At 38.5% G+C, this 15,517-nt stretch overlaps 1 protein-coding gene across 9 annotated transcripts in view; it reads left to right on the forward strand.

The window, feature by feature from the left end:
- Nucleotides 1-15,517, forward strand: part of csnk1g2b (casein kinase 1, gamma 2b) — a 46,608-nt gene that overhangs the window by 5,597 nt on the left and 25,494 nt on the right. The window lies entirely within an intron of this gene.

Genomic DNA, 15,517 nt, shown 5'->3' on the forward strand with positions numbered 1-15,517 from the left:
ATCAGTGAAAAATGTCTGCAAATAGATAGTACCCGACTACATTCAAGATCACAAGACTGACTTGGAAATAAGTTAAATTAGCAATTTGTAAAACACTCACAATATACTTCTACTCATTTGATTAACATTAATCAGACAACAAATGGGGTGGAGTTTCCTTGATTCCTGGATGTAACAACACAATGTGTCTGTGGTTACGGACCAGACAGTTTTGCTTTTATTGCAGTTATTTGTTGCATACAACCCCTCTCCTTTCAAAGGAGCAGCCACTCAACTACTGGTGTTTTTTAATGCTGGTGAAAAATTGGTTGTGTTTCCTCATGTCATTGTGCCAAGTCCAGGATGTTTTGCATCACACCTTTTTTTGAGTGTCTGTTGCCTTGAATCTTAAACTGTTCAAAATAATTTCTGGAGTGTTTCTTAGATATTATCTTCAATGGTTGACCTGCTCTGCAGACTCTGTTGTTATTCATACTGCTCTCCAGCTTGTTTTTGTTGTTGGTGTGGCTGATACACATGCCGCTTGTGTGATGGTGAATGATTGGCCTGCGACACAGAGAAGCACTGACTCCATTGGTTGAAACGCTTTATCAGTCAATAATAAAAGTTATGCCTACGTTTGCATCTGGGAGTCGGGGAAAAGTTTATGGGGTTTCAGTGTTTTTCATACTGCAACATCTCAAATTGCAATGTGACTGTTTATATACGATTCATCAATAAGCAGTTATGGTATTTCACTAAACACAAATGATTCTGCCTTTGCATCTTTGTAGACTTGTGCTCATTCAAACACAAAGTTTTCCAACAAATTTAAAAGTGTAATTTTTAGGGTTTTCAAAGTTATGCAAAATGGAAAATTGAACATGCTAAATCACAATCATCATAATTATTAATGAACAATAAGTACAAATAATAAATAAGTAGGAATTTTAGTCTTGCTGATGTTGAACTAATGTGTCTGTGGTGGTATCAGATGATTGCAGTCTTACATTCGTTTTTTTTTTTAAATAAAAACTTGGAATGGTAAAAACAGACGGTCTAGTCTGAGTGTTTCAAAATGTAACAATGTTAGATTTTTATACATGTCCATCTTTGAAGTTTAAAGAGAAAGATCTGAAAATATCCAGAGAGTGGCACTTCTCTAAGCCACAATGTTGATATCTGAGTTCAGAGGAGAAAGCCAGAGTTGTCTGAGGTGATACAAACTAAACAGTAACTCGAATAACCACTTGCAAGGTATGCAGAGGAGAAGACGATCTTTGACCACACACCACTGTGGAACCTTGAAGCTGATGGGGTACAGCAGAAGATGATCACATTGGGTGACATTTCTGCCAGCTAAGAACAGAAAATTGAGGCAACAGTTTCCACTGGCACTCAAAAATAGAATACAAGAGTAGATACACGTTGTCTTGTCTGAAGAGTCTCAAAATTATCTAAATATTCCACAACGTTGGGCTGGTATGGTCAGAATTTGTGGAAAACCACATACAAACATGGCTCTATCCTGCTTTGTATCAGCGGTTGAAGCTATTGGTTGTAGTGTAATGGTCTGGGGGATATGTCCTTGGCACACTACGACCATTATTCAGACTGTCCAATCGTCACTCTGTGGGATTGCTGATACTCGATCCGATCGCCTCTTCCCCAGCCACCCTATTGTTACACTGCTGCAACAATGCAAGTCACTTTACAGGCATTTATATTTTAAAATTCTTAGTATTTTCCTCGAACAAAATTCATTAAGGACAGAAGTTTAGTTTTCTGAAAATCATGATATATGCTGACACAGATTTTGCATGTTGCTGGTATTCAGGTGATGGTACTGCAGCAGCTGCTGGTGTTATGTTAAAATAGAGTTGCATCCTAAAGTCAGAAATCACAGTTTAAAATAAAACTATGGATTAATTAAAAAAACAAACAAAAAAAAAAAAACTTTATTTCTTGACTCGTTTGATTTTGATTCTTGGAGAAAAAAAATGTTTGGCTTTGTTCTATGACAGATGCATTTCATTGTTGCAACACTGCCAGCTGTGTGCATCTGTCTGTATGCTTCTGTTTCTGACATGGTTTCACTGATAAGTCATGTGAAAAAAGTCTGAATCCACAGTTCCTGATGATTTGGGCTTTTCATTAGAGAACTAATTGCTCATTGAACCTCATTGTGGTTCATTTTTCTCTATCGTTAGACAGTACAGTACACTTCTTTTTTTTTTGCAAAATCAGCTTTAATATTTTGAAATAATGTGAATTATTTTCAAGCACAACCATGTTTATATAACAATCAACTGGAAATGACATTGAAGTGGCATTGTGATTACTGTTTTTGTCACTGGAGTCTTCTTTAAACTGACATTCTTCACTGTATACCTCCACTCTTTATCTTGTGTATGTAAGAAATATGTCTCTTTGAGCTGCGTATCACCACTAACCTGATGATACCGAACGACCTGACCAGAACAAAAATGTAATAATTTAAAACAAATGGCAGGTAGTGTAAATGAGGTGACTACAAGCATATTGTGGGACGGTCATGGGCAGCTAAATGAATGCCCTTAGTTTGCAAGGCTTTTGTGCTATAAGACTGAAAAACACAAACACTCTGGGATCCTTAATAATTTTTGTTGTCTATCTACTTGCATGTGAAATAAAAGTAGTGACTGCATGTGCAGTGGTGCATTACTGAAAAGTTGTTTCCCCATGTTTACATGAAGACGGAGTGCGGTGCAATTTGAAAATACACTCTAATGGCTGTTTCCAGAAGTCACTGTTTTCAGTCAGTCCCAATGCAGTAAATATTCTACGTTTACACTTCAAATTATTGTCATGTAAATAGAGAGAGAAGACTCTTCATCCCTCTATCAGAAGCACCAATCATCTCAAAACATCTTAAAGCACAGGGAGTAAATAAGCTATGTATGCCACTCTAATGAGGCTTATTTGCCCTACATGTGTTTGTAAACGAGGAGCAGGCTCTGCATTGGATAATACAGTAGCTCAACACACACACACACACCCCATTGTGCCAAATTAATTGATGCAACTTGTATGTTGTAGTCTCCCCTACTCTCACTTCTTAGTGACTACAAATGAATGTGCATGCACCTCTTTAACATGTTCTTTCCAGGCCCCTTGATCAATAGTTTGTCTTTTTCTTGTGTGTCAGCATGAATATTTCTCTCTGGCACAGATTTTGTAGTTTCTAGACAGGCTGTGACAAACCACAAAAAATGTCAAGGACTGTTAGTTTTCAGATCGTGAGCTTATAGACCAGCTCGTGAACAACTACTCAACAGTTTCCTCAGAATATCAACTTTTCTCTCCTATTTTCATCTTTTGCAACTTTTAGGGGTTTCATAGCAATGCATACTAATATATTAAAATAAATAAATAATTTACCCAATTGCCGAAGTGTTCATACTGAACCTGGTGAGTTACCATCACAACTGCATGGGTCTAAATAAAAGCACCTTCTGAATTTCTATCTCTTAGGGAAGTCATTATCTCTCAGTGGGCATTCACCAAAGACTTTGCTAACCACACAGAAGGCAGAGGTTAGCAAACAGCTGTAATTGCAGTTCTCTCCTCTGAAATCTTTAATTGTGCTGGCTGCCTCTCCCCCTTTGCCTGTGCACCCTCCCATCTGTTTGGGTATTTTTATCTCATTGGTGTCCAGCTATATCTGGATCTAGCATTAGGGCTATAACATTGCTACATGTATCCAGTATTTATCTGAATGTTTAATAGCCAAAGGAGGAAGTGTGCTAAAGGTGTCATCAAACTCGACAACGCCCAGCTAATAGCAGGGGACGAGAGCAAGGACTCAGGATGATGTTAGATTTTATTTTTGAGGATGTATATCAAATAAAAACTGATTTTTTTTTTTCTTTGTTAATAGTATCATTGAAACTGCAGTCCCAACTCCTGTTATAGTTCTAACAATCTCTTGTAAATTGGACATATGTTTGTTATTTAGTGAGAAGGTTTTAATCTGCATGCTAGTGTTGCTGAGGTGGACAAACGGAGTCTCCCTCATTGATTGTCGAGCTGACCCGGGCCTTCACGCATTTTTCTGTCCATATGTTTCTGTCTGTCCCTGATCTCACAGCACCCTGTGGTAACCCAGTGAACATCACTGCCTGTTGAAGGGAGCTTCTGTTTTGTCAGTGCAAGCTGTTGTAGAGCTTTTCCTTACACACTAAAACAAGCAACAGCCCTGTTATCTACAACCACCTGCTAACACATGCTTGACATGAGTGGGTCATCCTTCTGTCTGTCAGTCACTTCAGAGATCACTTCCCACTTGTAGGGAGAGTCAAGAGTAAGTGTTGCAAAGCACAAGCCAAAAACAGCTTTTACATTCAACTTTAAAAAAGTGATAATTGCTTGCTCAGAATCATATCATATGTTTTGTTCAGTTGAGGCACTGCTGCAGATATGCTACTTTAGTCATACTATGTTTGAAAGAAGTAGACTTTGTATAGTGTTGAAGCCCCCCCCAAACCCGCGAGTTAAACTGTATTGTCTCACTGAAAATGTAAAGGCTTGTGTAAATGATTACTTCATGCCCAGCTCAGAAAATGTTATTGATCTACCAGGAACCCAATGAGCCATATTTTTTGCATTGCAAGTGTAATGTGATTGATTAGAGTTGCTCTAATCTCACTCCTTTGTTGTACTGTAATCACTTGAAAATGAGGATCTGTGAAGGACAAACACATATTAGTGATTACCCAGTCCTCAGCTGGCCTTTTAGCTGCTGAATACTTAGTATTGTTTTTGTCATGATGTTGTCTCCTGCGTGCACCTGGTGACTGCCAGTATCACCCTGCTTTGCTACATGGTAACAAGTGTAAGAGATGTATGGCATTACAAGGCACTAGAGCCAGAGCGGCTTGACAGAACCGCTGTAGCTGCAGCCGAATGCAAGAAAGAAGGGGGAAACTGCTTATCACTGAAAGGTTGTCTTTGTTGGCTGGCCTTGTCGAAACACAGTGCTTCAGTCTTTGGTTCAGCTGGATGTGATCTTACTCTGACAAATGCCTGTGTGATGGAGGCAGTACTGTATAGCTACTGCTGTAAGTACACTACAGGCCTCACTCCTAAGGGGAGATCCCAGTGTCTTAAAGAAACAGTACACATGTGTCATTCAGCTGCGACTGCCTGTGGATACTGGCCACCCATTAGGCTCATTTGACAAGTGACACACCAAGTCCGTGTTCATTTTGAGAGTCAGCTTTGAAAATGAGCACAGTACATATGAAGCATTATTGCATATTAAAAAAAAAAAAAAAAAAAAAAATCAACATCAGTGTTACATCAATATCTTAAGGTCACCGGCTTGCCCTTTTCCTATGCTTGCAAATCTGGTATCAAAATGAGTTGAAGATGCATCTTTGTGAATAACTACATTTGACTGTGACAAGTGGATGTAATATCCTAGAAGGACACCAGGGGAGTAATACACAAATGTTTTAGTGTTGGCACTTATTGTACAGCACAGTGACTCTGTATAGCTCTGTGAGAAAGGCCTGATATTGAGGTTACAGTCAGGGGATACGGACACAGTAAACAGAGAGACCTACTGTGCATTGTGTGCCAGTCATATACATGTAGCGCTTGTTCAATGTGATGGCAGTTTTCACATTTATTTTGCCATGATACCAGTGGGTGGGGTGTATGTATGTATATTTTAACATATAGTTTGATGTTTTGGTTCAAGTTGAATAGTGGTTGTGCTACATTTGTCTGCTGATGGTGACGGGCGAATGGTGGTAATCATACCATCACTCCAGCGGTTAGCCATAGCTTTTTGAGACTGAATTGTGTTTATGTTCAGCCTCTGTCCAAACCTAAGTGGCAGAAAAAAAATTATTCGTATTTCAGGCCAACGTGGCAATCATCCCATGTGTATGGCGAAGGGTGGAATGACTCTGGTACTTTTGTATTGTGTTGTTGACTCATGGATGCAGAGGCAGCAAGTGAGTAAGGTGGTTTATGCAAGTGAAGCCTCTCACAGTTCTGGTCAGTCGTGATACTCTGAAAGAAATCTGAGGTGTTGTATCCAACTCTGCTGTCTGCCTCCCACTGAAGCATGATAAGCAGCTCTTGTTGCAGTCTAGCTCAGCAGCTTACACCAGCTCACCATGAGGCAGTTGTCGAAGAATTGTGAAGGCACAAAAGCTCTATCAGCATGTTTTGCTAGAATTAAAGTGACATTTTGACGATTTAAGTTCTTCCCCATCCTGCTTGGGCCCTCCAGAGTGGATGCTGGTCAAACTGAATGAATAAATCCTTGCATGTCAAAAGCACGTAAAAGCCCACCTTCAGTCAACTCGTTAATCCTGTAATGAATCGGTAGCCAGTAGCAGCACAGTATGTTCACACAGCTGCACATTGTTGCTTTGTGGAGATCTAGTCTTCATACTAAAACTTAAGCATTATTGTCTCGTTTGTGGCAGTACTGTAAAGAAGAGTCTCTGTGTTGTATGGAAATACTTCTCTCCAAAATGTGAAATGTGTTGTGGTGAATAGCATAAGCCTTTAGAACAGTGTGGTATAAATTGCACTTTCATTCTGGTCTATTGCACTTGTAATCTTTTCCATGTAAGAAAGAAGTCACATGGCATCACAGTGACTAGTGCAACGTTCAGTCGTGTTGTGTTTGTCAACTTTGCTTCATCCACAAAGGAAGAGTGCTGCCACAGGTCTTTCATTCCTGCCGCAGTCCAACTGTTCAGCACTGCTGGTCCAACATAATCTACTGTTAATTTTACTGCATGTATATTTTTCTATTTTGAAATTGTTCCCAGTGTGTTTTTAAGTCATTTGTTTGGTTATATGCTGTAAGGACATGCATCTGTTTTATTACAAGATGTAAATATTTACATCTGTTTTTATTGTTAATTTTCTTATTGTCTTCTCTTATCTTATCTCTTTTCTGTTAATGTTTCGCAATACTTTAATACAATGTTTGATTTTCTTATGTAATATTAGAACACTGAAAAGATTTCATATTTAGTCATATTTAGGATTTTAATATCAGTTATCTTTGTTAATTTTTTTTTTTTTTTTTTTTTTTTTTTTGTGCATTGTGACACTGCTGTGACCTGCATGGTGAAGCAGTGGTCAGTGGTCTTGTTTCACAGTGAGAAAATGAAGATGTGGATACTGGGCCAGGAGCCTTTCTGTGTGGAATTTGCATTTTTCCTCCTTGTGTGTGTAGGTTTCCTCTGGGTACTCCAGCTTCCTCCCCTAGTCCAAAAAACATGCATATGAGTTTAATTGGTGACCCTAAATTGTGCCCAGGTCAGGTGTGAATGGGAGTGTGTGTGGTTGCCGTCTCTCTGTACTTGCCCTGTGATGGACTGGTGACTTGTCCAAGGTGTATCCCGCCCTCGCTTATTGTAAGCTGGGTTTTGGCTCCAGTGTCCCGTGACCCTAAACAGGTTTAAGCAGTATAGAAGATGGATAGATGGAGCTGTTGTGTTAACTGAATTCCCCCATGTGGGACGAACAAAGTGTTATCATGGTTACTCCTTGTCATTATGACAACTGCCGAGAATTCACACCTCTGTGTCATACTATTGTACTGTAGCGGTGGAATGCAGAGTACTGCCAGAATAACCAAACCACAGTTCAACAATAGTAATTTGAAGTGAGCTGAAGCCAAGTGAAATTTTCGAGTATTTTGAGATTTGATTTTTTTTTTTTTTTTTCTCTTCCAAGTAAAGAAGAAGTTTCAAGGTGTTAATTAAAACACTTTGGTCTTCTGTAGAAAATTCAAGCATGTTTGTACACAGCCAGAGTTTCACAGTAGAAATGGAAAAAAAGATTACAAGTTGAGCATTTAATTTGTCTTGTTAGAATAACTCTCTCGCTTGATTTGAAAGCAAATGGCAGTGCATTTCAATGTCAAAAGATTTTTCAAAAAAAAAAAAAGTGTCAATTGAAGATAACGTATCATGGAAATTTTAAATTCAGCTGGTCCTGAGATATTTTTTTTACACCAGGCTTGTTGGGACGTCATCAAATAGCACTAGTGTTCTGTCTTAGCTGTGGATTGTATTGTATTTTCTTGTCTTGGCAAATGCAGAATATACCAACGTCTGTTTTTGATATTCCACAATCATTCATTGTTCTTGAAAATAAAAGTAAACACAAATTAACTGTAATTGTCAAAAAAAAACATACAGTATATATATATATATATATATATATATATATATATATATATATATATATATATATATATATATATATGGAGAGAGAGAGAGAGAGATTTTTTTTTTTACTTTATTCCATTTTACTACCCCTAATTATGGCAGAACTTTGTACAACAATATTGATTGGTAACATTATCAGAGTTAAGCCAATCAGAAAGGTCACAATGAGACACATTGTAGCAATGCCACACCTCACTCTTCTGTTAAACGACAAAGGAGATTTACTGCTTCTGTTCAAGAGAGTTGAACTTCCCATGACTCTGTAGATCTCTGGCAGCCTTCTTTACTGTATTTACTGTCTTGTAACTGCAGCCGCACCATCTAAATTTGTGTAGGATTTTTTTTTTTTGAAACCTTGTAATTTTACTTTATGAGTTTGTTGCTGAAACAAACTGAGGAAGCTAAAACTTTTAATTCAAGCACTCGATTGGAAACCAAATATTAATGACCAAGAGTATGATCTACATATAAATTCAATATACATTTCCACAAATGTTTCAAAGTATCTTACATTGCTTTGTCTGACATAATTTTATTCAATGTATACAGGAAGGAAAACATAATATTTGCTCATTTGAAATGAATCATTTTTGTATCAATACTGACCTCTGTGCCAATCCCCAGAGAACATTAGATTATTCATTGAATCAACTGCAAATTTGCCTGAAATATTTTTCAGTAAATTGTTGTCTTTTATAATTTAGTAAGCAATAGATATAATTAATATAATTAATATTATGCAGCAGCCAAATTATAACTTGATAATATTTAATAACTTGCTGTACATAATTCAACGAGTCAGCTAATCAATTCACATATGTTTGATTCGTGACATTTGGCAGCTCCGCTTTAATTGGATTTTAGTATAAATTCTCGTGTTTTGTCCACTCTGCTGGTGAAATAGCTTCAATCCCTATCAGAGGAAGAGTTCAAAAATGAAGAAACAGTATTTGCAGCGAATTGCACGGTGCATTCTGCTCTGCAGGGCTCAGAAAGTGTAGTGTTCAGTGTTGCCATGCTATTCTCGACAGAGAAACCAAACCAAAAACCAAAAAACAAAAAAAACCAAGCCATGGAAAACTGTCTGAGAACTACTTAAATCATTATACAAATTTTAAATAAACATGAATAAATCCGTCCATCCATCTTCTATAACGCTTTATCCTGATCAGGGTAGCAGGGCGCTGTCACCCTGTAAATCAGCCCACCCCGAACAAAGACAGCAACGAGCAGCTTTAGTAAACCATGTTTAGGCTAATTTGACAAAGTTTGCCAGTATAAACCCTTATCCTCTCTGGTCTGAGATCACAGTGCAGCTCTTCATAACCCCGACCTTAAAACATTAGTTGTTGAAGACTGTTCTTTAAGATTTCAAAGGACTCTGGATATAAACGCTACGTACTACTAAATTATGTATTGTATACATACTTTTAGGTTAATTCAACTCATCCTAATTAAAATTTCTGTCCAGTTACTAAATACATTTAGCATCAGGAACAACCCTAGTCTACAATTTCTCATTAGAAAATAACCATTAAATATACTTCTAAAAAAATCTCATGAACGCACAGTTTTAAGTGTGAATGTGGCACCAGCAGTGCCCAATTATAACACTGGGTTTTCTGAGGCATCTGATGGCTCCATCTGCTTGTATTCAATTTGAGCTGAAATAAGAGAGGTGCTGAACATAGCCCAGCTGTTGCGCCCTGACACCACTCGATCTGTAACACCATCTCACCACCACCCAACCACAAGCCTCTGATCAAAAAAAATTATACACACATACTACCCACGGTCATCTCCATTTGTTTGAACCTTTAGTGATCCATCAGTGTCATTAAGTAAAGATGCATTATGTTGACATTTGAGTTGCCCTGCCTAAGATGTGGTGAGTCACATTGCCAGTTGCATATTGTGAAATATTTCACTGGAGGTCAGGTAAAGGTCAGTGTCTATTCTGGGCCTTATGCATAATGCTGTGTCTGTTCCCCTGAACATTGCACACATAGGCATGTGTATACACTGCCAGAATATCACACTGGCTTTACAAATGATAAACAACAAAGATGTTTATTAATGTGTTTCATTACATCATCTCAGTTGTCTGTTACTGTATTAGGTTATTTTAAGATGTGTGATCCTGTTGGGGTGCAGGTCAGCTCATACTCTATCAAACATCCACCCACCCATCCATCCCATACACCTTCATCCACCCGGGTTGTGGGGAGCTGAAGGCCTATTATGGTTAACTTTAGGTGAGTAGGGCACACCATGGGCAGGTTACATGCCTGTCATAGAGTGAAATACAATAACAAATGGTCTCATTCACACCTGAGTAGTTTTACAGCTTTTGGACTGAGGAGGACCCAGAAAAAGCTCCCACAGAAAACCATGTAAACTCCACACAGACTGGCACCCGAGCCTGGTCTAGAGCTTGATAAGCGAGATACAGTATCATACCACTACTTTCTACCGCCTATATATGACATTTAAAATATTCCGTAGGAAAACCCACTCACTTCTGGTATGTAGTAAAAAACATTTAAGGCTAATATATTAAAAATAATATTGAGGATAAAAATGGGTAAAAGAACATTAGAAGGCATGTAAAATCACAAAGAAGGGAGTTTATTAAGGTTTGGGCAATTTAAGATGAGGCGCAGCTGTGGCATGTCTTGCGTATCAATTGTCCTGGATCCATCCAGTGTGAGAAATCAGAAGATTGTCTTTCTCTGTCAAGTAGAACTTTTCAGCCTAATTTGATAAAGGGGTCATTCTCGAACATTGGCAAAGTGTTAAATTGCTAGTTCTCATTATTCATCACTTGCTCATGTGAGGTAATGTTTGGTTAACCTTTAATATCAGGAAATCATTTTTTTCTTTTGAGTGAGAGACACTTAATGCTAGTGCCAATTAAAACAGAAAATTTATTCTAAATGTGCACAAAATGCACAAAAATAATCTGAAATCCTCACTGGTCTCATTTATTTCACCTTGTATGGCGGTTGGTTGTTTTTGATGTGCTTTATACATGTTAAGTTTTGGCTCTGTACCACACATGTCATACACAGCTTTTTTTATGAGTTAGTGCTTGTTTTTCAGGATCATTTTGTATTTTCCTGATTAAGTCTATCAGCTTCCTTTTATCCTCTTCACTTCATGGTCATTACTATCTTCAGTCACTGAGGTCAGCGATTGAACGGAGGACAGAGGTTTGGTTTTTTTTTTTTTTTCCTCAGCTGTGTTGAGAGATCAGATTTAGCCCAGATGACATCATATGCAGAGTTGGTTAATCCCAGGAAGTGGACTTTGTGGTGCTGATGGCTTGCTCTGTCCACACAAGTCTTTGGAAGCTACCACAGGTTAAAATGTAGAAACCACTAACTAATCCATGATGATATAACCACATATTTTTTTCAGGCTTCAAGTGTTTTACTCATGATGGAGCCTTGAAATAGCATGTAACAGTTCATCCCCCATGCTGTGGGAGGTTCAGGATTTGATCGTACATGGCCTGTATTGGGCTGCATTCGGTTGTTGTGGTAATATCAGCAAATCTATAACCATTTTGGCAGTTGGCAGCGAGTGTTTGTTATAATGTTGCCCACACATTTATCTTAACAGTTTGAATGAATTTAGCCAGTCATAGTTGCTGTTAGAATATTGGTATCTAATGAAATATTGTGGTTTTGGAGAACAGTTTTTTTTTCCCCCTTTAGCAAGATTTACGTATTTTCACAGATATGTTGATATCAAAGGAAAAGTAAAAGTATGATTGCATACATGTGTTTTGTGTTTTTGGTTTGGTTAAGAAATCCTTTTATTTTACCACCAAAATGTCCCAAAACTGAAAACTATTGTATTCTTCATTTTACATGATTTGAATCCATCGTTCTATTTACATGTCATTATTTCTGCAAACATCCATCCATCCATACATCCATCCATCTTGCTTTCATTTCGCATTATTAAATCATAATAAAAACACTCATTAAAGTTTTATGGACAACCCCAATGTAGTAACATATAGGTTGTTCCGCAGCCTTACTTATCTCTCAAATATTTGATCATACATTTTGATTTAAAGTGCCACAATGGGGCATTTTAGAATGTGTGACAGTTAAATGTTTGATATAGATCTGGATCATATATCGAAATCTATAATATCAACATTTCCCTAAATATCTGTATTTGAAAAATACAGTAGTTTTTGTATTGATGCAGCTTTTGAGTCAAAATATAAATTTTAGAGTTGCTACATTCTCCAGTTCCGTATTCGCCTGCCTGCAGCTTCTCCTCTCTCACTCTGAGCGAGCTGCACACACATCCCCGCTGCTCCCTGCACGCTCACCCTCATGCTCACCCTCACGTCTCAAGTTTGCAGACAGACACAACAGTGACAAACCAAAACACCAGAAAAGTTGTAGAGAAGGTGTCCGGTGCTTTAAGGTGAAAGGAACGCTCTACCGCCTATGTTGCACAAATAATGATCCTTAATTAGTGCACATACTGGTCGATCGACCAAATCACCCAAAGGCGCTGTACAGAGGAGCTACTCTTTTCACCCATCCAACATGGAGCAGAAAAACTCACTCTGCAGTGAACTCGATAAACCTGTGTCACTATTGTATAGTGGTGTATCTGAAAATGTAGATTTTTTAGAATTTGTTTTGTCAGAATTTCCTCCATTTTTAATCCCTAAATTATGACTTCCTTTTGGGGATAAAATAGAGAAAGGGAAAATATAATCAATATTTTAAAAATTCTATGAGTATTCCTGAGATACTGGAGTGAGCTGTAAGGAAGACTAAATGTTTATTATTCATTATTATTTTTAATTTCATTAAAAAAATATAAAGTCATTTCCTTTGTATTGTAACTTTTTGAGACATGCATGTATCTTCATGCTTCATTTGTCACATTTGGATTTGACCGAGCAACGGTTACTATAAGCAGGAGTGACAGTACTGTTAGTCAGCTGATTGGTACTAACGGCCATCATTCTCGACAGAACCCACCATTTTTAAACAGCTCATCGGCTATATAAACCCTCTGTTGTTGTTTGCATGTGACGTTATATGCAGATTGGCTGTTTTCTCAACAGTTTTTTTTTTTTTTCTTACATCGGTGCACCTCAGCGTTGATCTTCTGATGTTGCACAGACACTCCTCTTCATAACAGGAGAGGAGGAGTATGGATGAGAAACTTTTCGAAGCTGTATCACTGAGAACGGAAGCTCGCGGCTTCACTTGAGGGCTGACCATTGCCACTGACGAGCGACAGCCGCAGAGTGAATGGTATAATGACGTCATGTACCTGCCTTGATATGTGGCCATTCACAACCCCGCCTACATTCCAGCCGTGCTCTCTGTAGTGGAGACGCCATCCCGTGCTGGTACAGAATGCGCACTGGAAACGGGGCTAAAGTGAATCCCATAGTAACACACGTGGCTGCTGTGCAGAACAGCTGAGGTGGAGAGGGTACTGAAGCAGCAGGTCAGACAGAGAAGGGCCCTTATGGCCTGAGGGTCAGCTGCCATGGACACAGGTCAGCACACTCTTCGGAGTCCTGCTCCACTGCATGATATCAGACATGGTAAACACTAGAGTTGGGTGGTATCCACATTTTGATACCAATAAACCTTCCCCACTTTTTCCCGGGTGTACGGCACTGTCATTACAATGTGTTAAGGCCGATTCACGTGTTGGAATTTCTTGTTTACATGACAGTGCCTGAACGCAACACAGGCTCTGCCACAAGTGAGCGAGTGTCCTACGCTGCTGTGAGCGGCATGTTTGACTCTGCATAATAACATGCAGTCCTTAACAATAACTATTGTCCACACCATTTTCCCATTGAAACTTAAGTCCCTCATTATAACAATATGTCACCATGTTGTGAAGTGAAATAGTAAATAATGTATTTTATAAAGCATCTTTCATGTGGAATAATATAATTTTAGTAGATGAAGAGATGAGATGGAGCCCTCTCCTCTCCTCATGCTCTTCTCACAGGTGTGTGAATTGGATATTAAACATCCGTAGCTTCGAATGATATGATGTAGTTGCATTCAGGCGAAACACTGCTCCATTCTTGAAACTCTGTTTTTCCTTCTATTTGTCTGTACACATATAACAAATTGATGTCGGCTTACTGTTATGAAATATGCTCTGGGAGTCCCAGTTCAGCTTGCTATTTGTGCTCTTCCGAGCTTCCGTGCCATGTGTGAAACTGTCTATTCTCAAACAACATTATAGCCTACTACCTTAAAAAAGACTGTAACAGTGTTAAATTTAAAATTCAACCACGCATGCATAGATGCTGGAGAAGCATTTATTATTCAGGCATTAAATAAACTATATGTGCCAATAAATGAGGTCTTTGTAGGCTTAGGTGTGCGTAGATTTCAGTTTTCTTTTTTTTTTTAATGACTAATGTTGTTGCTCTTTTTAGATACTGTGGAATACCTTCTTACCTTCTCATTGACCATTTTTTCATTGCTTCTCTTTACCACATTGATTTAGCAGTGGCTCTGTCCCAATGCCACAGATATCCCCTAAGCTCAGGTAGCGCATCAAAAATACCTGATGTGTGAAGGGACTTCGAAAAATGCTTGTCATATGCATCGGTGTTACGTCAGACATTTGTAGCTTGGCCCTGGTTATTTACACAGCCATAGCTTAGCCCATCTGCTGGGAAAAGAGATGACTCTTAAGTACGTAAAGCTGCCATAAGCCTCTGTTTCCTATTGTAAGCTGTTTTAAAGGGTCCTGTGGTTTGGTGCCATCTGTTTTTACTCAATATTTATATATTTAATATTTTCTTTTCCTCTCCTAACCTCCATGGTGTGACTCGTATGAAAGGCATTGATAGTCTGTGTTCATGTGGGAGGTGAATGATGCTCCAGCAGATCTGCGCTCCACCTCCTAGACTGGTCACGTGTCCCCCTCCCACAGGCTTCCACTCCTCTCTGTAGCTTCCTGCCATCCACTCTGTGTTTCTGCTTTCTTGCTTTTTCAGAATATTTTTTTACCTCTCAGACCAAGCTCTCTGTCAGCCATATGAAGAGGGTGTTGATGATGTGTTTTTCTCACAGTGAAGAACATAAAATCTTGTAGGCTGTAAGTTTTTGAGATTACCCAAAATGCAGGTGTTTTCTGTGGAGATGAGGATGAGCCTGTTCCTCTTCATGTTGTGGTTTGATTTGATGTTCTCTCATGGTTAATATCTTATTTTCTTACATATGTAACCACATCACTCTTTTTCTTTATTTGCCTTTAAATAGCCAAAC

The sequence above is a fragment of the Salarias fasciatus genome, chromosome 23 (assembly GCF_902148845.1).
Source record: "Salarias fasciatus chromosome 23, fSalaFa1.1, whole genome shotgun sequence".
NCBI lineage: Eukaryota > Metazoa > Chordata > Actinopteri > Blenniiformes > Blenniidae > Salarias > Salarias fasciatus.